Source organism: Nyctereutes procyonoides, unplaced genomic scaffold (genome assembly GCF_905146905.1).
Source record: "Nyctereutes procyonoides isolate TBG_1078 unplaced genomic scaffold, NYPRO_anot_genome, whole genome shotgun sequence".
NCBI classification, from domain to species: domain Eukaryota; kingdom Metazoa; phylum Chordata; class Mammalia; order Carnivora; family Canidae; genus Nyctereutes; species Nyctereutes procyonoides.
Window position 1 is genome coordinate 31,302,200 of NW_026575139.1, and position 23,629 is coordinate 31,325,828.

The 23,629-nt window shown below is 36.7% G+C and overlaps 1 protein-coding gene across 9 annotated transcripts in view; it reads right to left on the reverse strand.

The window, feature by feature from the left end:
• Positions 1-23,629, reverse strand: part of PALS1 (protein associated with LIN7 1, MAGUK p55 family member) — a 74,671-nt gene extending 51,042 nt beyond the window's left edge. For 3 of the 9 annotated variants that reach the window (XM_055303889.1, XM_055303894.1, XM_055303888.1), the window contains exons 1-2: positions 23,473-23,629; positions 3,180-3,265 (exon numbers count right to left, since the gene is read on the reverse strand). The gene's annotated coding sequence lies outside the window, so the exon portion shown is untranslated. Of the gene's footprint in view, positions 1-3,179; positions 3,266-11,148; positions 11,168-23,472 lie in introns of those variants that run through there. The other 6 variants (XM_055303897.1, XM_055303893.1, XM_055303891.1 and 3 more) reach the window with 4 other exon arrangements.

Here is a 23,629-nt window from a genome sequence, read left to right on the forward strand (position 1 = left end):
ACTCATGCCCAGTGAGTATTTGTTCAACTAAGAATGTCAGAATTTCATAGAGGATTGCACATATCGTAGACTCTGAAACTTAGTATGTGATAAGGAGTCACAGCAAACACGCAAAACATGAGGATACATTTCTTTGAGCAATATTTCAAAGAACTAAAAATTAGTCAGATAGAAAAGTCTATTCCAGGCAGAGGGATCACATGATCAGTAAGAATGAAGAGTAGGAAAATATAGCATTTTCAGAAAACAGAATAGAATGCAATAAGGCTGGACAGGACAATGGGAGCATTTCATACATAAATAATAATGAAACTGAAAAGGCAAATGGGGGGCCAGACTGAGTTAGTTTAAGAACTAAGGACTTAGACCTTAGCCTGAAAGTAGTAATAATTATTGTAGGATTTAAAGCAGAATTGACCTGATCACATTAACTTTAAGAGGAATATCACTCTGGCAGAAGTGTATATGATTGACTTAAGGGTGGAATGAGACCATTTTGAAGGCAACTGTAAGAAATAGGGTCTTGATCTAAGACAGTGAAGATGAAAAAAGAGTTATATTAAAAACTATATATATAGGTTATAGAAGTACTAGAACTTGGTGTCTGCCTTTCATACAGCAAAAAAAGAAGAGCTGAGAAAGAGGAAGAGGAGAAGGAAGTAGTAGTAGCAGTACTTAGAACTTTAACAATTACTGAGCACTTACGTGTTGGAGAATATTACAAACACTTTACACAGTGTTTACACAGTATTCACTCATTTAGTCCTCATTACTACTCTAAAAGTAGTTCCAAATATGCCTGTTTGGTAGATGAGGTATAAGGGCTGAAGTAGACTTTGAAGACAGAATGGTAAAACAAGCAAGAGGCCATATATGAACAAAAGGGAGGAAGATAAAAGGTATGGGAAAAGAACAAATAAGGCTAGTTGAACTAAAGCAGTCAGCTTGTACAAGAGAATAGTGGCTAAAAAGTTTGTTTGGGTCCAATTTACAAAAGGTCTTAAATTAAGTTCTTAATTCTCAAGACAGTTAGAAAGTCATCAAAGATTTAGAAAAGAAGAGTGATTTGTACATAAATATAACTGAGCATTTACTCTTGACTAGATACTAGGGTTATAGAGACAGGATCCCTGCCCATTAGGCTATCTACCAAAATGTCTTAGGGATCTAGAAATTAATGTGTCCAGAGCTAAACTCATTATTTCCCTTTAATCCCCTCATATTCTCCTTAATCCTCTTCCTCCACTCTCAGTTCTAATTAATGCCATTATACCTCCCCAGTTACCCAAGACAGCATAATGTTTAAGAGAACAAGGCTCCAGAATCAGACTGCCTAGGATCTAATCCTTGCCTACTCTCCTTTTAAAAGTCTCAGTTGAAATACATCCTACTCCAGATTGCCATGACTCCTCAAACTGGTTATGTGCTTGCTCTGGAACTCACAATCCCTGTCATATCTCTGATCAAACTAGACTACAGCTATTTGTATCTTTGTCTGTCTGCCCCATCAGACTAGATGCCTTTATAGATCAGGAACCATACTGACTCATATCTGGATCCATGAAATCACCCAGCACAGGGGCCAAGCAAACAGGGAAGCTTCAGAATAGGAACCACAGCAGTGTGACTCCAGGACCACTAACTTTGAGTTACTGGGTGGATGGCAAATATTAATGTGGAGAATACAGGAGAAGAAGAATTAGAAAAGGACAGAAATTGAAGGGCAATAGTTTTGGACACATTAATTGCAAGGTGACTGCAGGTCATATGGGTAAATGATCTACCTATTAAGCATCTATCTTATTCATCTATATAGTCCTGATATATATACATAGTAAGGGACAAATGCTTAATTAAGTATATGACTAAATCACTTCTATGTTCAAGATCTCTAATGGCTTTCATATTGCCTAGAGAATAGAGTCCCAACTCACAAGGTAAATCCAAACTTTCTAACTGTATCTTTAATACTTTCCTATACAAACTTTCTAAGTTTGCTTCCTCATTTGTGCCTATCCTGTATCTTTTTTCTTCCTGCCTAAGTGCCTAATAAAGTTAAGAAATATGAACTGCTTCTCCTTTCATCTTTTGTCTACTACAGCCCCCATTTCCTTTAAGAAATTTTTTCAGATCACCTTGGTTAAATAATGATCTCACCAAACAACACTCCAAAACACATTATAATGATCACAAGTTAATTCAGGAGGGCCCTAAAAGATTCAAAAGTTCTTCCAGAATCAAAGAAACATTATGCTATGTCCTATAGTTCTGGCATCAAGATAATTGTAATTCTTAAATACACAAACCATGAATACTCTAGCTCATATATGTAGTCAACACATATCATTAAAATGTAGCAGTCCAAAGGAATTGTACTCTCCCTTTCCAAAACACATACACAAACAAGCAAAAGAAAAAGAGAAAAAGAAAGGGAAAAAGTCTTTTGTTTGACAATTCAGAAGCTGATAAATAACTAGAGAATTATCTCCTTATATGTAAATAAAAGACTGTCTTACGCAAATAATAAAGCTACAGGTTCCTGGCCCTAAGAGTACTCTATTCCTCTCTTCTCAACCTTCTAATTATAAATTGTTTTTAAAATGCCTCAAAAGTCCACATTTCACATCCTCATCAGAGTCCCAGCTTGCACCCCCACCCAAAGATTAAAAAAAAGAAAAAAGAAGTCAAAACTCTTTACACAGTCCAAAAGACAAGAAAACAAATTTTCAGGTTGGCATCCCAAAGCTGTTTCAATGCTAACTTCAAACCAACTGGGGAGAAAGAGCTTGCTTATCTGACTTGGCTATAAGAGAAGGAGGTACAAGAAAGCTAATAAGCTTCAAATAATTAAAAATGATTGAGATTGGGGGACCTGAAATAGTCTGAAGTATATAGGCCCACTAAAACTCTACACCAAGAAATAGAATTGTTTATGTGACAGCTGGGGAATGAAGATGGTCATCTACACTACAGCCCAGAACTCCAGATTTTTTTTTTTCAATTCATCCTTCCTCCCCTTCTTCTCCCACAAGCAATGCCTTTTGACTAGCAGCTGGGAAGTCTCATTTTCAGTGATCAGCATTCCTCTGACATTCTAAGAAGTTGGACTATTTGTTTCCATAGAAACAGCTTTGTCAGCTAACAGAAAATTCAGGCCAAGAATAGTGAAAAGAACTTACGTTATGCAAATTGGAAAGAACTTGTCTACTATCCTCTTAGTTTTTCTTCTCTGGTCTTTCACAGAACTCAGGCTAACTTTCTTACTCTGTAAAACAGAGGAGAGACAATCAAGTGTAAAGGTCTGCAGTATTTTTTAGGGGGAAAGAGTGAGACAGAAAGGTTAATTGAATACGATATCTAATTCTGTTTGCAGATGGGCTAGGATTTCTTGGTATGAAGTAGTAAAACTGTAAATCTTCCCCAATATTTAATGAACATCAATTAAAATCTTTGTAAATTACCTGAGATTATTGAGGAGAAAGAGGCAAGCATAACTGGTAAGACCTTTTGCAGATTATTTTTAATGATACCTTTTGACCTCTAACTTAAGGCTCAAACAAAAATGCAGTTCATATTTTTTCTTTAACTACAACTTCTGGACCAATTTTAAATATTTTGACTAGCTTACAATGCTGAGAAAATGAGAAGTTAAGGATCCAAAAAGATCCACAAGAATTTGACAGGAACTGTAGTTAATTCAGAGAGGGAGATTTTGATGCTACACCAGATCATTGCTGTCCCAATGATGCTTACATTCTGGCAGAGTAACAGATAATAAAGAGCAAACATGTAAGATACTTCAGATAAAGAACTAGAGAGAAAGTGTAACTAATATAATAAATAGTGATGTTTAGAAATGGATAACATTAGATAAGAAGGCCAGGGAAGGACTATTTTAGGAGGTGATATTTGCACTGAGACCTAAATGACAAAAAAAATGAGTCAGCTGTGGGATGATCCAGAAATAAAGGGTTCTAGGTTGAGGAAACAGAAAGTACATTTCTATATGGATATTACCAGGATCTCAATTTTAATATATCTCAAACTGACCTCAACTTCTTCCCTACTTTTGTTAATAATACCACTATCTCCAAGATTTGATCTTTTTCAAAACAAACCCTATTATCTAGTCTGTTGCTAAGATCTGTGGATTGTACAAAGTTTTTAGAATCCACTGAAGGGTGGCAAAATACTCCAAAATACCCCACTAGAAGATCATGTTCACAAAATGAAAAGGCATGCTAAAAAAAGGGAGAAATGTGTCTGCAAAATATTTATATTCACTATAAACACTCCTACATCTCATTAAGTAAAAAATCCCAATTTTAAAAAATTGGGCAAGTGATTTGACCACTTCACCAAAGAAGATACACAAGAGGCAAAAATGAACATTTGGAAAGATATTCAAAATCATTTTTTAAAAAAAGACTTTATTTACTTTGAGAGAGAGGGAGAACACAAAGGGGGGGGGTGTTACAGACTCCCCACTGAGCAGGAAACTTGACAAAGGGCTAGCTAGATCCCAGGACCCGGGGATCATGACCTGATGCTAAGGCAGAGGCTTAACCGACTGAGCTACATACACCATCGCCCCTCAAAATAATTAAGTTTTGAAAAAGACTAATGTATATTCATATACACTGTGTATTCAAAACAATTCATATATTCACATATTAAAAAAAACCTGTGAAATGAATAAATGGCCCATATACCATCTTTACAAAAAAGAAACTTTATGTATATCTAAAATTAAGTAAATACGAGTTAAAACTCAAATATATTTGGGCTAGTCATGCAAAGTATTTAGCTCAGAAATTCTTACTGACAACTTAAAAAAAAAATCAGTGAGAAAGTGCTCCATTTGCTTATATCAAATACAAAGTTGAATGAAGGTCTTTGGAGATACTCAGGACCACAAATTCACAGGAGGAACTGGTTAAAAGCCAAACAGTATCAAAGATATCAAATGGTTGGTTACTTGAACTCCCCATTATCACCTTCAACAACTTGGTAATAAAAGATTAAATGAGTCCAAAAGGTTAGTCAAGTTTTTGAAAAGGTACTAGGACAAAAGGTAATTTATAACATTTTCAAAATGACCAGAAATGGATTTTTAAACATGTGGGATAAAATTACTTTTAATATGGCTTTCCAGTATATTGCTACCAATCAAGAATATATATGGCCTAGTTAGAGAACAAGAACAGTCTTGATAAGGAACAGAGCCAGAGTAAAAGATAGAAGATAATGGCAGAGTTGACTCTGAATGCTAAGCTAAATTGTTTGAATTTTCTCCTGTAAGCAAGGAGAAAAGGAAAACTATGGGTTTCTGAGTAAAAAAAAAAAAAAAAACAACCAGAAAATTGGCTTTTTACAAAGTTAAATCTATACTGTAACCGGAGTTGGCCAGGGGAAATGTAAGTAGAGCAACCAATTGAGATAATGTTTTAATACTTTATGCATGGGAGGATAAAGGAAGTAGCAGAAGGAATGAAAAAGGGATAACTTCAAACAATGGTTATTACAAATGATGACTTGACAGGATTTAGAGACCAGGGGCCAAATATAATTCCAAAATACTGAGCATGACAATTGAACCTGGGAGAAATTATGGGACATTAAAACAGAAAAATTCAGAGAATAAGGTTTTTCTCCTTGGGAAGGAGAGGAGGAGGATGTGGAGAATTGGAAAGAGGATAAATTCCATTTTAAAGGGTAACTTTGGCAGGCTGTTAACTGCTAGACAGGGAAACCTAAGAGGACAGGCTAGATATGAAAATTTGTAAGTAATTTACACATTTATACCTTACATTTGTAAAGCTTTTCAGTTTTCCTAATAAATTCAAGAACATTATCTCATCTGATCTCCAGTTTCCCTGAAAGGTAAGCAGGCTAGATATCTCCATTTTCCAGAAGATATGTAGACATTGCAAGTTAAGTCACAGAGCTACAAATAACAGAACAGGAACTAAAATCCAGATCAGTGAACCTTATGTGGATCCACAGTAGAATGTTAGTTATACCTCTGTAAGATGATACTACCCTGACTACATACTTCTTTCAAAAATCACATAATTACATCATTCTTTTACTTTTAAAATATGATTAGAGAGAATTCATCTTTCAACTGCTTCATAAAATGACACAATAATTAATTTCACTTATATGTTAACAGACTACAAGTTTACTGTAACACCAAGCTATGATAGCATGCCATCTATTGCTCAAAGTTTCTAAATATTCAGCAAAGGAGAGGTAGTCAAGTGGAGAAATGGCAGAAATGCATATAAACTTCTCCTCATTTGAAGACTAACACTAAGCTACAAATATTTCAGTTTTCTAGTGACATTTTTAAAATGTTATTCTCTACTCTATATTGCTCCAATATCAGTATGTGCTGCCAAACTGAGCCACATGTCCTACCTTGACAAACTGTTAACAATAAAATGCTACTTTATACCATGAAAAATGAATGCCATAAAAATAAAACAGATTAGACAGACTAATCCTGTCAGATAAATTAGTTGTCCCTCAGGGTCATATTAAGTATTGCAAATCATAATTGCAATATCCCTAAATAGGTTAATAAGTAATAACACTAACTCCCATCAACTCTCCCTCCATAATATCTCACATATAACCCTAGCTTCTCATACCACTACCTTAAATCATATTTATATTATCCCTCTCACAGGTTTTTCTATGAACTTCAAGAGTCACCCCAATCTTGGTCTTTCTAGTTGCCACATACTTTGCACAGATGACCCTTGCATAACATGGGAGTTAAGAGTTACTAACTACTCACAGTCTACTGTTGACAGGAGCCTTACTGATAATATAAACAGCTGACTAACACATATTTCGTATGTTACATGTATCATATACTCTATCCTTACAATAAAGCTAGAGAAAAGAAAATGTTACTAAGATAATCATAAGAAGAAAATACATTTATAGGACTGTACTGTATTTATCGAAAACAAAAACAAAAACAGAAACAACTGGCACACAAGTGGACCCAGGCAGTTCCAAACTGTTGTCCAAGGGTCAACTCTACTGCTGAATAAATTTTCCTGAAGCATGCCTATTATTATGGGTGTCCCTTTCCAAAGTTTTTGTTGCCTTTCCCTTTTCTTAAGCTACTGTTTACCACAGTTTACTATATACCATTCATTCACTGTGCTAAGTACCTAGTTTGCATTATCTCATTTAACCCTCACGACCATCTCTTGGCTGAATTTTCTAACTTAGTAAAGACAGTAACTTGTCCAATGTCAAAAGCTAAATGGCGCGGTTGGGCCTCAAACTAAATTCTTTTTGACTCTAGGTACTTTAACAATTTCTGGAGAACCCATTTCAAGTTCTTTAGCTTGTCATTCAAATGGCTCCCCTTGAATTAGTCCTAGAATACTTTGCCCCCACTGTTTCTCCCTTTCTTACCTTCCAAATGTAACTACTTGCTATTTCCAGTACAAGCCCTACAATTTTCCACCTCCACAGCTTTGACATATTGTTTCTTATACTCAGGGAAAAAAATCCTTCCTGTTCATTTCTTTATCTGTTAAAATTTCCCTCTACCATTAAGTCTTATGAAATCTTCCTTATTCCTGCCCACTCCCACCCACAACCTACACTTCTAGGATACTTAATCTATGTCCCTGCTGTAGCATTTATTTACACATTTCCTTCTCCTCATTAAGTTATATTTCCCTTTTTTGTTAAATCACTAATGTATCCCCCTACATTCTGATAGAAGAATCAAAATACTCTTTAATGTACATATTCAAATCAGGTAACCTACCAGTTTCTTTCTGTCTAAGTTATATCCTTATATCCTTTCTGGAGTCCACCATTCTCTAGCTCTAAGCTGGATATTTTCTGTGTCCAGATTCACTTGTCCTCTCCATTGGCTCCAGGTGTAAGAAGGCTGACCTCCACAGACTGCATTATTCATGTTTTCTTATCTTCTGGCTTCCAGTAGGGCTTAGCTATAGAGAAATACCCACTGGGAGGGAGGAGAGAAGGTTGGGTTCTTTATCCCCCTAGCTTCCTCCTGTGATTTGGCGGAGGTCATATTCCTCTAAGGCCACAGTTCCCACTAGGTGGCTCCTCTCCTAAGGTAGTAACTGGTAAATTCCAGTAACTACTCACTCCCTTGCCCATTCAAGCCTAGGCTTAGTAATAAGCATCCTGCTGTTGCTCACATTGAGATGCTTCTTAGTTCCCTAACCTCAACCTACATCTCTGTAAACAGTCCCTTCATTAAACTCTCTTCCATTACACAGGTTGATTTTGCCATCTGTTTTCTACATGGGATCTGACAAAAACATACTCCAATCTAAATTTATTCTCTAAGTCATCTTCATTCATTCATCTTTATCCTAACAAATTCTCCTCACCTCTTTCCTCTTCATCTATTCCCTTCTCCTTGAGAAACCTCCAAAAGTTTCCTAAGAAAGGGTACATGAGGGTAAATTTCTTAAGACCTTGATTTACATGGTACCAGAGCAGATTACACCTTCTTTGAGTTACTTTCATTTTGAATCCTTGTCCCCAACCTTAATTCTTCACAGCTTCTCATGACTTCTGGGTCTGCCTTTTTGTTGTTCTCTCCAAGGAAATATTTATAGTGAGAGTGACCCTTTTCTTCCAATTTAGAGCAGGAAGAAAAACAGGTAGCATAAATATGTAAAAATATATATCTTGGTATAAGGTTTCTGTGTGTCTGTGTGAGTGATGAATCATGTCCACGTTGGAAACAACAAAAGAAAATAGACATTATGTACTGTTGACTCTATAAACCAGTACCATGTTATGAAGAACAATTCTGCAAAGTCTACTAAAAACTTTAAATAAACCTTTGATCAGTTCTTTCTCTAGAAATGTGTCCTCTAAAGTATGTTTAGAACAATGTAGATATGTTAATGTTTTTAACTATAAATTTATTTATTTTTTTAACTATAAATTTAATAAAATCTAAACACAGATCAAGTATTTTCAATGAAAACTTATCATTGTAACTGAGATGTGCCATCAGTATAAAAATACACACTGGATTTCAAAGACTCCATGTGGAAAAAAAATACGTAAAATATCTCATTAATTATTTTTAATATATGTGGAAATGGTAATATTTTATACAATATGTTAAATAAAATATACTATTAAAATAAATTTCAACTGTTTCTTTTAAAATTTTTTAATGTGGCTGCTAGTGTTGAAGCTCTATGAGCTGACATGGAACAAAATCAAGTGAGTAAGACAGCTTCAGAATGGTGTTTATGTATCATATCACTTTTACAAATGCATATAAAAGATGTTTATAAAGTCATTAACAAAATATCTAGGGACGCCTGGGTGGCTCAGTGGTTGAGCGTCTGCCTTCAGCTCAGGGCATGATCCTGGAGTCCTGGTATCCAGTGCCGCATCGGGCTCCCTATTTGGAGCCTGCTTCTCCTCTGCCTATGTCTCTGCCTCTCTCTCTCTCACGGATAAATAACAAAATTTTTTTTAATCTAGAAAAATAAGCATAATACCATTTTCACTTAATATCTATGAAAAGCAAAGATAACAGACCTCTCAGGTTTTACTTTTTTATTTGCAGTTATGTACTGAGTATCTTACAAAATGTTGACCAAAATAATAAATGTGTTACTTTTATAATTTGGAGGAAAACCACAGATAATACCTTTTTGAAAGGAAAAAAAACCATAGAAACTTTAAATTACAACTCCCTTCTTAAAGTCTATAAAAATTAGCAGCAGTAACAAAGCCCTTTCAAGAGTTCTGGTTTCAGGCAGCCCGAGTGGCTCAGCGGTTTAGTGCCGCCTTTGGCCCAGGGCGTGATCCTGGAGACCTGGGAGCCTGCTTCTCCCTCTGCCTGTGTCTTTGCCTCTCTCTCTCTCTCTCTCTCTCTCTCTCTCTCTCATAAATAAATAAATAAATAAATAAATAAATAAATAAATAAACAAACAAATAAGCAAATAAATAAATAAAATCTTAAAAAAAAAGAGTTCTGGTATCTTTTCACAAAAAGAAGTAATCAAAATATTATGCCTACAGGCATAAACATTAATTTCATAAACAGTACAAAAATAAAATAATTCCTAAGAAAAGAAAAAAAAAGAATTCTTAAAGCACTTAAACAATCATTAGGAGCATGACTCTTTCATACTCAGGGCTTTCTCTAACACACAATAATGAATATGCTACATCTTTAAAAATGAGAGGCAGTTTACCATAAGAATAAGAGCAATAATTATAAGAATAAAAAGCAAAGGGGACCACCTATACTTTAAAATATAAAAGTCAGGTTCATAATTTTGATAGTATTGATTCTTTCATCATGTTAATAATGCACAGTGACAAACTCTCAAAAATTCTCAACTAACCAAACTCATATGACTATTGGTTTGCTTTCTTGATACCCATTTCTATACCTATTCCATATAGATTTTCTCCATCCCCTTTAATCTTGGGTATCAATCCTTCAGATAATTACTTTCCCTCAAACACATACACCATGGTTTTCAGGTCTGTAAAAACACACTGTAAGAGATTCCAACTTTCGACCTCAAGTGATTTACAGCTTACTAGAGAAAAAATACGCTCTAAAGGTCAGCATTTCAGTAGATGATTACCTCTACTTAGATGGCTTATGAGTATGCAATTCAACAAGTGGCCATAAAAATGAGAGAAGTTTGCCTTGCCATTAAGAAAGTACCTAATAACCATTTCTGATATCAGAACAAGAATATTAAGCAAAATTAATAGTAAATATTCATATCTACTGCTATATACAAATTAGACTAAAGAAGGAACAATGGAGAGTACTTTCAGAGCCAGAATTAGGATTGTAATCATCAGAACAGGAATGAAGAATCTAAGAAAGAAGACTGACAATACAAACATGACTAAGTTTAGAATCCACTGAACTTTCAGTACTGTTGTACTGCTGATGGAGGGCATGAATAATGTTCTGATTTTGACCAGATAGTATTAGAAGGAAAGAAAACATAAGGGGAATATTATGCAACAAGAGAAATAAGAACAAAAGGTCAATTTTAAAGGTTACTGTACTGCAAATCCTATAATAGAGCTAAAAAGGATTACTAAAGCATACTTTCATTCAATAATACAAGTACTCACTTGGTACAAAATCATGGATAGTTGCCGACAAGAAAAAGATTGCTAAGGCAGTCTTCATCCTTAAGAAACTTAAAATTAGTATGAAAATCAGATAAGCAAACAAACAAAACCCATATAATTGCAATACTATTCGATAAGTGCTATACTAACAATGCAGAAAATGCTACAAAAATTACCAGCAGTACTAGCAAGAGCATCCTCATATAAATGAGAAAGAATGTAGAAGATATGAAAGCTATTCATCACACAAAAGGGGAAAAAAGTAAACAAAATATTAAGACAAACACATTGATATTTGTAAAATTAGACAAATGCTTTATTTAAATGTAAGACTTTAAATTATGGTAATGAAACTCAATTCTGTGAATGCCTATATTAAAATGTGTACTAAAAATTACCTAGTGAAAAACACTCTAATGATTGAGTCAATACAAGAAACTGATAAAACCAAGTAACGAAGTAACACTTGATCTCACAATGTATGTTAGCTGTTTATAAATAAGGCAACAAATTATTTCCCCCACTGACTTTCACTGTTATTTCAGAGATGAACTTTATTTCAACACACAATACAATTCTTCATCATTGAATCCGTTTATGACACCTGATTCACACAATTCCTATAAAACTGCTTAATCAGGGGATCCCTGGGTGGCGCAGCGGTTTGGCGCCTGCCTTTGGCCCAGGGCGCGATCCTGGAGACCCGGGATCGAATCCCACGTCGGGCTCCCAGTGCATGGAGCCTGCTTCTCCCTCTGCCTGTGTCTCTGCCTCTCTCTCTCTGTGACTATCATAAAAAAAAAACTGCTTAATCAAGTTATTGATAATCACACAATCTACTCAAAATATATTTATTAAAATTTATCAAAATGCAGTTCAGGGATCCCTGGGTGGCTCAGCGGTATAGCGCCTGCCTTCAGCCCAGGGTGTGATCCTGGAGTCCCGGGATCAAGTCCAGCATCGGACTCGCTGCATGGAGCCTGCTTCTCCCTCTGCCTGTGTCTCTGCCTGCCTCTCTCTCTCTCTCTCTCTCTCTCTCTCTCTCTCTCTGTCTCTCATGAATGAATAAATAAAATTTTTTAAAAAGACATTCTTTAAAAATAAATAAAAATAAAATAAAATGCAGTTCACTGCTTATCGCATGTGAATGTCACAAACTAGGTTTGTATTCTACCTTCCCTTTATCTAATATTTACGGAGTGCTTAATACACACCAAGGCACTACGCTGACTTTTTTTTTTAAAGTAGGCTCCATACCCAGCATGGAGCCCAATGCAGGGCTTGAACTCAAGACCCTGGGATCAAGAGTCATATGCTTAACAGTCATCCAAGTGCCCCTATGCTAGCTAACCCTTCTTGATATTGCATCTCAGTTAATCCTCAAATTAAGGCTCTGAAGGGGATGAAAATATGCCACCCCCAAATGTGATGCCTTGACATAAGGATTTTTTTTAAGCTAAAGGCAATTAAGGAAAAAAAAAAACAACTCTTCGGCTCTCCCTTTATCTGGCTAAAAAAAAGCAGGGCATAAATTTCCTTTTGTAATGGTACCAGGAAAAGCTTAATCCTGGGAGAGGATTATCAATGGAGAAAGCTCCAAGTTAAATCTGTATATCAAACCTTACTAAAATAAACTTTATCTTCCTTTATTGCCCCCACAGATTTACCTTTCCACATTTTTTTAGCCCTTAAAGGCCTAAACCTGTTTTCCTTTGTCTTGCTACTTCTCCACAACTTATTGGTTAGCCTCACTGCTTCTTTGGGTCTTCATTCTTTTCTATTAAGGTCTCCATATCCACAGTCAGTAATAAGTCCTTTTTCCTGTTATTCTGTCTTTCATCACAGTGAACCTAGAAGGTTTTCCTCCCCTACATCCCTCTGAATCAGGCACTAATATAATCCCTATTCTGCAAATAAGAGGAGTCAGACTTTGATAAGCTAATGTGCCCAGAGTCACACACAAGACAAGAAGGTATTACAGCATAAATCTGACTCTACAGCCTGGGTACTTAATCCATGCAAGGACTGTAACCACACCATTATGCCTGTCAGTAAAGACCCTAGGAAAAGCAAGAACAAGCCACTACAAATTTATCTGTTTGCATGTATATCTTTGTAGAGAAAGTTAATCAAGAATATGTGAAAGTTAGACATCCCCGTTACACACATTTATGGCCAACACAGGATAAATGGAATTGTGTTTTGAATCTCAAATTCTATCACATTGTGACTAGGTTAGAACAGTCTCTGGTATTAAGCTCACAAGCAAAGCTAAAGTTTAAACAAGTAAATGATAAACGTGCAAACTGGGAACAAGCATCTATTCTGTGCCATATTAAGCAGTGAGATACTAAGATAATGAGACACTAAGATAATAAGATAATAATCCTACTCCTTAAGGAGCATGCAATTTACAGGTTCAAGACTCTTCACTTTAATTCAAGTACATCATAAATGGCCTTCCCCCAAAAGATTTTCATTTTACCAAAAAGACACTATTAAAATAAATCTCAAGATAGTCTAAAATATAGGCAAAGTAGAAAAATCCAAGAGCTTTGAAGTCAAACTGAATTCAACTCCTTGCTATCACTTGCAATAAGACTTTGGATAAAACAGTTAATCTCTTGGAGCCTCTGTTTCCTCATTTGTAACAGGGAGACTACTGATAAAACATTACAATGTAGCAGTTAATATTTAAAATATATACAAAAGATATACATACTGCATAACACATTAAGAGATGGGGCAAGGGATACTGTTCTAGTAAGAGAGGAAAGCAAAAAGTACCCTGATTTAGCCAAATGATTTACTACTCTTACTATAAAGTGTAAAAAGTTATAATGTATAAATGGGTAAGGTATACAAGGAACACTGTCCCTTCAAGATGCCTACAAAGAATTATCAAATTTCCTTTCATAAACTCTTAAGTATCTATTGATTACTTTTAAAGTGAATCATTATTTTGAAAACATCTGCAGGTCACTTATATAGCCCTTAGATGAATCACCTGGATTAGAGGTTTAAATCTAATTTCCATGAATCCCCTGATACTATATACACAACATTTATGTGTTTCAGGAAAAGGGTCCAAAGAACCATCTGATTCGCAAAACATTAGCAGTAGTTATGTGCATGATCAGTATTAATAAAATGTAATTTACATAATTTTCAGAGAGTGTACTCATAGGAGGCAATTATTTTAAATGAATGCAGTCTTAAATGAACTTCTGAAGCATACAAGCAAAATACAGAAAGCCTACTTCTTAGGTCAAATCAAAGTAATGCACTTTAAAAATGATTTTATTTTATTTTTTTTTTTTTAAAAATATTTTATTTATTTATTAGAACACACAGAGAGAGAGAGAGAGGCAGAGACACAGGCGAGGGAGAAGCAGGCTCCATGCACCGGGAGCCCAACGTGGGATTCGATCCCGGGTCTCCAGGATCGCGCCCTGGGCCAAAGGCAGGCGCTAAACCGCTGCGCCACCCAGGGATCCCTAAAAATGATTTTAGTTATTTAAAGAGAGAGTGTATGTATGTGCATGTTGAGAGTAGGGGGAGGTGCAGAGGGGGAGGAAGAGGGACAAGCAGACCTGCTGCTGGGCATGGAGCCCCACTCAGGCTGGATCCTACCACCCCTGAGATCATGACCTGAGCCAAAATCAAGAGTCTGACACTAACCCACTGACCCATCCATGTAGGCGTCCTCAAAGTCATGATTTTAAAGTGATATTATCATTTCCTGTGACAGTGTAAAACCTTCAAAATATGAAATTATATTTCAACACAAATTCTAATTTTTTTTAAAGATTTTATTTATTTATTCATGAGAGACACAGAGAGAGAGAGGGAGAGGCAGAGACACAGGCAGCGGGAGAAGCAGGCTCCATGCTGGGAGCCCGACATGGGACTTGATCCCAGGTCTCCAGGGTCACACCCCAGCCGAAGGCAGCCCTAAACCGCTGGGCTACCCGGGCTGGCCCAAATTCTAACTTTTTTGATGTGAAGCCAAGCAGTTATAACTTACATCAAAAAAAGCTCTAATTTAGGGGCAGCTCTGGTGGCGCAGCGGTTTGGCGCCGCCTGCAGCCCGGGGTTTGATCCTGGGGACCCTGGATTGAGTCCCACATCGGGCTCCCTGTGTGGAGCCTACTTCTCTGTCTGCCTGTGCCTCTCTCTCTCTGTGTCTCTATGAATAAATAAAATCTTAAAAAACAAAACATTAAAAAAAGCTCTAATTTAAAATAATTTGGCTATAAATATAAACACAATTATTTCTAATTCTTTTAAAATATATATATGTTTAAAGGTTTTATTTATTTGAGTGAGAGGGAGAGAAACCATGAGCTGGGGGGTGAGCTGAGGGAGAGGGAAAAGCAGACTCTCCACTGAGCAGGGAGCTCCACATGGGGCTCGAATGCAGGACCCTGGGATCATGACCTGAGTGGAAGGCAGACACTTACTTAATTGAGCCACTCAGGTGACCCTCTGTTATTCTAATAATTTCTAATATCTGGAATAACTATTTAGACATACTACAGACTGTATAAAACCTGAATTTCCTTAATTATTTCATATCTGTCGATTTGTTATAAAGCACTGTGCAGCAATAAAACTCAGGGAGAAGAAGTACGTACTTATTAAGTATCTACTATGTGCCAGAAAATTTTGCTCTGTGTCTTGTATACCTTATTTTAACCTTTTCAATCATCTTCTGAGGTGGCAACATGTTACAGATGAGGAAACGGAGAGCTTGGGAATTATAGCATGTACTAACTTCCCAACTCAGTACATGACTACAATTATTTTCATTTCTTCTGCTTTTTGTCTAAAACAAAAACAGGCAAACTAAGCCCATGGGTCAAATCAGGCACACCCTGTTTTTATAAAGTTTTATTGGAATAATCATTCACTTCTTTGGTTGCCTTTGCACTGTCACAGCAGAGTTGGATAATTGCAATAGAAATTATATGGCCCCCGGGACACCTGGGGTGGCTTGGCAGTTGAGTGTCTGCATTTAGCTCAGGGCATGATCTCGGAGTTCTGGGATCGAGTCCCACATCGGGCTCCCTGCATGGAGTCTGCTTCTCCCTCTGCCTCTTTCTCTGTGTCTCTCATGAATAAATAAAGAAAATCTTGAAAAGAAAAGAGAAATTATATGGCCCCCAAAGCATAAATATTTACTATCTGGCCCTTTACAGAAAGTTGTTAACCCCTGCCTAAAAGGATAAAAAATGCCAAGAACCTCAGAGGACTCAAAACTTCAATGTTTAGGCTTTTGGGAACAACTATTAACCTAATAAAGGAACTTTAAAATTATATGAGACAAAAAGCCAAACTGCTTGAATTTTATAATGATTCAATCACACAATGAGCACAAATTTACAAAAAATGATAAAATTAAACAGCTTATGAGATTTCTGAAAACTTATTTTCATAATTAAACTGTCTTCTGTCGTTTGAATTGATGGAGGAAAACTTCACAATTCAAAATGTTAAAATATACCTAATGAGCATGCATCTTTTTTACCACATACTTAAATTTTTCATGAACATCTTCAGTATAGCAAGAGAGACTTTTTCTAACAATTTAAATTTCACTTCATACTTTTTGATTTAATACATTTATTAAATTCATTCTACTCTAAGACAAACATATATATAATTTCTCAAGTCTACAGGTGATTTTCTGGTGTGAGAAAGGAGCCTGGGTTTTTGCTGTTTTTTTTTTTTTAATTACCATTGCTTTTATTCCAAGTAAAAATCCAATTAAATAATTTTATCTTCATTCAAAATATACTTCAGTATTCAAATACTAATGTATTGTTTAAATAAATAACTTTCTTAAATTAACTCAGCATGAGGAATGCTTGACTACAATGATACAAATAACATTTTCTTTCTTCATTTAGTAATTTTAAACAGGAATCCTTCAGTGGTAAACTACAGTCTACAAACTCCAGTATAGATCAAGAAAATTTAAAGTGTGCCCCACATTGGGCTCCCTGCTCCATGGGACACCTGCTTCTCCCTCTGCCCCTCCTGCTGCTTGTGCTTTCTCTCCCTCACCCTCTCTCAAATAAATAAGTAAAATTAAATTAAAAAAAAAAAGAAAACTTAAGTCATATCAATATGTAAAATTTACATAACTGTTAAGGAACATATTGACCCCTTTGACTTCATAAACATTTTAGTTCATAAAATCTCCTTCTTCATTTTTAAGAATAAATGTTAATGTATATAAATCAAAGAAGAATAATCCAAAATTATTTTGTTTGAAACTACAGAGCTTTCCTAGAAACATGTAAGGCTAGTTCAATATTTGAAAATTAATCAGCATGAGTCACCATATTAACAGATTAAACATAAGAAATCCATATGATTACCTCAAGAGATGTAGAAAACACATTTCACAAAATTCAACATCTAGTCATGATAAAAATCCTAGGCAACATCTTGGAGAAAACTTCCTTAACTTGATCTAGAAAATCTACAAAATTACCTCCAGCTAACATCGTATTTATAATTTCTAAAAAAGATTTATTAATTTTAGAGAAAGGGAGGAAGTAACCACAGGGGTGGGAGAGAGGGAGATAGAGAATTTCAAGCAGACTTCCCACTCAGCAGGGAGCCCTGATGCAGGGGCTCACTCTCAGGATGCTGAGATCATGACCCAAGCCAAAATCAAGAGTTGGATGCTTAACTGACTGAGCCACCCAGCTAACATCATATTTAAAGGTGAAAGACTGAATGTTTTCCCCTTTAAGATTGCAATGAAGGCAAAGATATTCCCTTTCATCACTCCTATTCAAACATTTCACTAGAATGTAAGATGTGCAGTAAGTGCAATAAATGAAGAAAAGGCATATAGATTAGAAAGAAAGTTCTTTATTCACAAAGGACACAACTATCTGCTTAGAAAAACCCTAAGAAATCTATCCTCCTCAAAAAACCCTAGAACTAATGAATGAGTTTGGTAAAAACTGATACAAAAAAAGTCAATATAAAAGAAATCAACTGTATTTCTATATACTAGCAATGATCAATTAGAAACCCATGTTGGGTTTTGTTTTTTTTTTTTAAGATTCTATTTATTTATTTGCTAGAGAGCAAGCACGTACGCACAAGCAGGGAGAACAGCAGGCAGAGGGGAAGGGAGAAGGAGGCTCCCTGCTCTGCAGAGAACCAGATGTGGGCTTGATCCCAGGACCCTGGGATCATGACCTGAACTGAAGGCAGATGCTTAACCACCTGAGCCACCCAGGTATGCCCCCTGTAACAAATTTGCTTTTGTTTTACAATTTTATTTATGGGGGGGGGAGGGAAGGAGGGAGAGAGAGGGAAAGGGAGAAGCAGGTTCCCCACAAAACAGGGAGCTTGACACAGGGCTCAATCCCAGGACCCCAGGATCATGGGGCAGGCAGACACTTAACTGACTGAGCCACCCAGGTGCCCTAAAACTTACCTTTCTTTTTTTAAAAGACCATTTATAATAGGACCAAAAAACTGAAATACTTAGGTATAGACTTAAATAAAATATTAGCAGGACCCATATGCTGAAAACTAAAAAACATTCATGAAAGGAAGCAAAGATCTGAGTAAATGGGAGAAAAATACTATGCTCATAGATTGGAAAACTCAATTTTGTTAAAACATCATTATCCTAAAGTCAATCTGTAGATTAAACACAATCCCAATCAAAAGCCCAGCCGATTTTTTTTTGTGTGTGTGGATATCAACAAGCTAATCCTAAAATTTATATGGAAAGGCAAAAGAACTAAAATAACTAAAACCATTTTTTAAAAAGAATAAAGTTGGGGAATTCACATTATCTGATTTCAAGACTTATTTTAAAACTACAATAATCAAGACACTGATACTGGCAAAGGATAAACATATCAATAAAACACAAGGGTCTAGAAATAGACCCACAAAAATGTAGTCAAATGGTTTTTGACCAGGAGACAAATGCACTTCCATGGAGAAAGGACAGTCTTTTCAACAAATGGTCTGAAACAGACCTGAACAAATAAATGAAACTCAACCTAAAATTCTCTTTATATAAAAACTAACTCAAAATGGAACACCGATCTAAATGTAAAATATAAAACTATAGTAATTATAGAAGAAAACAGAAGAGAAACCTTTGTGACCTTGTTTTAGACAGTGTGCTTATATACAATGTCAAAAGATCCATAAAAAAAAATGGTACTTTGGACTTCATCAAATATAAAACCTTGGGATGCCTGGGTGACTCAGCAGTTGAGCGCCTGCCTTCAGCATAGGGTGTAATCCTGGAGTCCCAAGATCAAATCCCACATCGGGCTTCCTGCATGGAGCCTGTTTCCTCCTCTGCCTATGTCTCTGCCTCTCTGTGTCTCTCATAAATAAAAAATAAAAAATAAAAAATAAAAAATAAAATAAAATATAAAATAAAATAAAATAAAATAAAATAAAATAAAACCTCTGTACTTCAAAAACCACTGTCAAGAGGATGGAAAAGGCAAGCAACAGACTGGGAGAAAATCTCTGTAAATCACCTGGACTATGAAAAACTCTCAAAACTCAACACTTAGAAAATCCAATATTATTAAAATGGGCAAAAGATTTCACTTAACCAAAGAAGATACACAGACAGATCAGTATATGAAACAATATTCAACATCATTAGTCAAAACAAAATGCAAATTAAAAAAAAGTGAGAAACTGCTACAAACCTATCAGAACGTAAAACTAAAAAAACTGACCATACAAAGCTATGAGGACGTAAAGTAACTGGAATGAACATTCTTTGTACACTGCTGGTAGGAATACCAGGCAGTTCAGCCAATTTGGAAAATGGTTTGCTATTTTACCAAGTTACCACAAACTTAATGTTTTAAAATAACACAAATTTATTATTTTACAGTTCTGTGCTTTAAAAACTCTGACCTAGGTCTCCCTGCTCTAAAATCAAGACATTGGCAGAGCTGTGTTCTTTTCTGGCGGCTCCAAATGTTAATCCATTTCCTAGCCTTTTTGAGCTTCTAGAGACCACCACATTCCTTAGCTTATGGCTCTTTCCATCCTCAAAACAAAGAACTCTTCATCTCTCTGAAGCTGCCTCTGTTGTTAGATCTCTTTTTCTTATTCTACTGCTTCTTTCCCTTTTAAGAGCATTTGTGATACACTGGACCCACCTGGGTAAACTAGCATAATCTCCCTAAAGTCAACTGATTAGCAACCTTAATTCCCCGGCAACTTTAATTTGCCTTTGCTATGTAACCTAATATATTAACAGGTTCCAGGGATTTGGATAGCTTCGTGGGCCCTTATTCTGCCTACCACAGGCTGGTTTTAAAGTAAAGTTAAACATATATTTACTATATAACCCAGAAATGAAGACTTATGTTCACACAAAAACCTGTTGCCAGAGACTTATAGCAACTTTTTCAGAGTTAAAATTTTTTTTAATTTAAAAACTAACTCAAAAGTTCTCCAACTACTGGATAAACTGTGGTGCATCCCACAAACGAATACTATAATCAGCACTCAATCAGAAGGAAATGCTGATACACTCACAACATGGATGCCTACTCAACTGTAATATGTTAAATGAAAAAAAACCAGACTCAAAAGGCTAAATTCCAGATGATTCTGTTTATATAATAGTCTAGAAAAGAGACTATAGGGAAAGGCAGTAGATCATTAATTGCCAAGGGCTACAGGAGAGGGGCAGGTTGATTATAGAGGTGTAACTTAAGGGAATTTTATAAGGGCTGGACCTAAACCTGATTTTGGTAGTTACACAACTCTATGCATTTGTCAAAACAACTGTACAACAAAAAGCATTGATTTCATTTCCTGCAAATTAGAAATAAAGTTAAAATCCTTTTTTTTTTTAAGATTTTATTTTATTTTATTTTATTTTATTTTGAGAGGGAACACACAGAGGGAGAGGGAGAAGTAGACTCCCTGCTGAGCAGGTAGCGCAATGTGGGGCTTGATCCCAGAACCCTGGGATCATGACCTTATCCAAAGGCAGAAACTTTAACCAACTGAGCCACCCAGGCACCCCAGTTTATATCTTTTTAAAACAAAGAAAATGAAACATCATTTACCAGACAGGGAGAAATTTTAAAACATGACCATGCTAATCTGACAATTCCAAGCATGGGCAAGGATGATTTATACACCGTTAGCAAGGATGTAAAATGTTAAATTTTAGAGAAAAATTTGGCTGCAGTTAGTAAAGCTGAAAATGCACATCAACCTATGGCCCAACAACTCCACTTACAGGTAGGTATACATTCTGGGGAAACCCCCACACCTGTGCTGGAGGAGACATGCACAAAGATATTCACTAAACATTGTTTGAAAAACTGAAAACAACACTTTAGTAGGGGAATAAATTAATAATGGTGGTCAGTGGTTATTAAGAAAAAGAAAGAAATGCATAAGGAAAAGGATCAACCCTGCTAGCTAACATTTTATGATTTTGAGAATAATTTATTGGTTTGTTAATCTAACAACAGTATATAGTGAAAAGAGCGCTGTACTTGGAATCTGGAGACAAGTATTTTAGCATTTAGTTCAACTCTGCCACTAACAAGCAGTCAAACTGTGGACTACTTAACTATATAAACCTCACTTCCCTTTCCTGGAAAAGAAAGAGGTTAAGCTATACAACACTAAGACTATTTCCAATTCAAGAATTCTATGTTTCAGTAAATATAGAGAAAAAATTATATTCCAAAGAATCTATGTTGAGAAACTATTTTTCCCAGGCACCCTGAAATCAGAAACTATCAGAGAAATAGAACAACTTCGTATACTGATACATAAAATGGATCAAATTTCTTGGTATTTTTGTGATGAACTTTTTAATCAAGGTCGTAAGTCAGAAAGAGCATATAAAGAGTTAAGCCCACCATACTGACTCAGGTCACTGTCCTGTAAAACTCCCCGCTGTAATATTCTAAAGCAAGCTAATATAATTAATGAGTTCACTTTTACTTGCCAAGTTCAGGTTTGTCCAGCCAAAAGTCATTTAGATACGTAGTAAAATTGACTTGGTTCTCTTTAGCTAAGATAAAATAATGAATTCCTTTTCCGATTTTTGCCTGTTTCATCTATGAAGAGCTGACGTTATAATTTAATAGCTTCAGCCTACTACAATAGTTTAAAGAGCCTTTTAAAACTTCATATGCCATGTCCACAGGGAACTAGTAAAAACAAAACAAAACAAAACAAAAAAACCCAGTTCATAATCCAAAAAAGCTTACTTAACAATTTCATTACCACCAATACTTAAACTTCAAAGACACCAATAACCACATGTCATTTGTTCCTATTGCAGAATTTAATAGGTTATTAAGTTCTGGTATAATCCAAAGACATAATTAGGAGACTATCATTAAAGCATGAAATTGCTTTTTTAAAAATCAGAAATATTAACACCTTTTACCTGGTGGGGAAAATCAAAATTTCTCAGGTCCTGTTCTACGGGATTTCCAAATCCTCACAATTCTAAAGGAGTACGGAGACAAAGCGCACACGCTAAGCTACTTCCAAAGACCTCTTAGCTATCAGATTTTAATTTTAGCGCCAAGTGCCAAGAAAAACCTTCCGACCGAAAACCTAAATTCCGTACACATTACTGTAAGCCAACCAACTGAACAGAAGGTGAGTTATTACTATTAGCAAGTTACATAATTTGCGTCAAAGAGTGTTTAAAGCGTCTCTCATTAAACGAAGGTCACAATAATTTACAGGCTTCAAAGTTCACCTTGCAAACCTCAGGTAAATTATCGGAGACCATTAACGAGGTGAGACTTTGAAAGTGGACACAAGGAAGTAGGAACGGTTTGTTTCAAGAACGCAATAAGCAGCCGAATACCAGGGGCTGAGTCAGGCAGAGGAAAGCTGCGTTCCGTCTCCTAAAGGAAAGTGTTCGCTCCGCCGGTTTCCCCCGCCCGGCCGCGGTCTCGGGGGCCGCGAACCCCAGGCGGGGGGCGCACAGGGCAAGGGAACTCCCGGCCGGGCCCCCTGCAGCGCGGGCGGGGAGGGCTGCAGCCCCCGGCAAGGTGGTCCCACGCCGAGGCAGAGGGAGCGGGCAGGGCCGGCGGCGTCCTCCCGAGGGACAAAGGTTGGGCTCACGCCCTCCGCGGCCGGCCGCGGCTCCCGCCGCCTGGGGCAGCCAGCCCTGCAGCCCCGGGGGCCGCCCGGGCCCGGGGGAGCGGCGTGTGGGGGAGGGGACGAGCCCCGCCGCCCCTCCCCCGCCGCGCTCCCCGGGACCTGTTGATTAAGATCTCCACAGAGTGCCGCGGCTGCTCCGCCCCTTACCTCCGCGCCACCGCGGCCGCCGATCCTCCCGCCCCGGCCGCTCCCACACACTGCACAAACGACAGCTCCCCGGCGGCACTTAAAACACCGGATAAAGAATCCTGAAACTCCCGATTCTCCACTCACAATCCTTAGACCCCGCCTCCGCCCCGCCGCC